We start from the raw sequence: 1,919 nt of genomic DNA on the forward strand, positions 1-1,919 counted from the left end.
AACTTTGATTTTGAACACTTTTTCATTTGGAACTTGGATCATGATGAATTTTGAGGTGGAAGTTTGGAAATTTCAACATGTTGAAAATTTTCTAAGTGTCAAGTCATATATCTCAATATTCCACCTTGCTTAACTTTTTATGTGAGCTTCAAATAAGAAATGTGTCTTCATAAAAGTTGTAGTTATTTAAAATACGTTCAAAATGGGCACTAATTTAATGTCATTTGGATTTAGAATGATAGAGTTATGCATTTTTGAAGTTTGTAAAAATCACTTGTTCAATGGTATAGGTCAAAAATGACCTATAATGTATCCTCATATCACATGCTCATAAAAGTTGATTTAGCTCTCACTACAAAAATAAAAGTAGAAGTAGACATATTGAATTTGATTGTTAAACTTGGAAATCTTTCATCTCATAACAATTGAGCAAGTTATGGCCCTGGGAAGTTGACTTTCAAATTAGGGTATAATATTTCAATATAGAAAATGACTTTCCAAGCAAAACTAGCTCTAGGTCTCAACATGAAAGTTGTTTGGAATGTCATTTAGAGTAACGTTTCTCTTGGAATCATTTTCATATGGTGAAAATTGTAGGAGATAGGGTCTAGGGGGACCCAGTTTTGATCAGATGAATTCATCTGGCCAACCACCATCAACCAACTTGCTAACCTTCATTTATCTTGACTTTTTAGGCTCATGGTAGATCATATATGCATAATATAATGAATTTTGAAGTGTCCCTTGAGAAATTTGATCAATTGGTGAGATAGCTTGTTGGATAAGTTACTCAATATACCCAGTCAAACTAGGGTTTCCAAGACAAATCACCTCTAAACTCTTGAAGAATACTTGACCAATATGGCATGTAGAGGTCATTGGGACTCATATATGATGCTTTGAGACATTGTGGATCAATCCTTGATTGTGCTCTTAGCCATGAGGCTCTTAAACCCTAGACGTGAACTTGATAGATCAATGGTGATCATGCCCCTCCTACAAAAGAGTTAGGCAAATAACAAAGACATATTTTTTGGTATTTTGGTTAGTAAAATCATAATTTAAAAGTATGATACAATCACATGGTGCTTGGTGATCACTCCCAAACCCAATGAACAAAGGGTAATGAGGATGCCAAAGTGTGATCCCAATGCTAATGCATATGATGAAATTGCATGAGGGATCTTAGAGCCAAAATTGGGGTCTTACAGTTGACCCTATTTAAGGACATTCTAACTAAGGAGGTGAAGGTTAAAATCTTCGCATTGACTCAGTAGAATGGGCTTAAATAACAACATATAGAAACAAATTTTGGTCCCTAAGAGACCTCATGATGCTTATGATATGAATGTAAAAGCAAATTCTCTGTGGGGAAATATTGCCACAAGGGAAAAGAAATCAGAGAGACCGAAGATCCGCAGGAGTGTAATGCATTCCATAAGGAAAACTCACTGGGGAGACAAAGACTTTGGGGGGTAAAAGGTTACGCGTAGGCCAGACCACGACTTTAAAAAAACTGCTGGGGGACTAGAGGAATTCCATAAAATGGAAAGATTCAGCCGGGGAAACAAAACATCTGCAGGGGATTACAAGTAGATCAGGATAAAACTGAAGTTCTTGAATTAATGCAGGGAAAAGCGATTTCACTAAGGAAAAACGCACTCAACTCAACTAGGGGAAGAAATAAACTTCAACACAGGAGGAGCAGAAATTCATTATCACCTATCGGTTGTAGCGGGGTATTCGTTACCATTAGAGATATTGACTAAATCTAAGGTAAACCATACAAGTCGAGTCGCCACCGCATTTCTATTTATCCAAAGGAATGGTTAGAAAGCGAACAAAAACCTAAAAGTTTTATCGAATCAAAAACTAGTAAAAATGTCAGAGATCGGGGTAAGGGGGTTGGTTATGCAATG

Source organism: Lathyrus oleraceus, chromosome 6 (assembly GCF_024323335.1).
Source record: "Lathyrus oleraceus cultivar Zhongwan6 chromosome 6, CAAS_Psat_ZW6_1.0, whole genome shotgun sequence".
Lineage (NCBI taxonomy): Eukaryota > Viridiplantae > Streptophyta > Magnoliopsida > Fabales > Fabaceae > Lathyrus > Lathyrus oleraceus.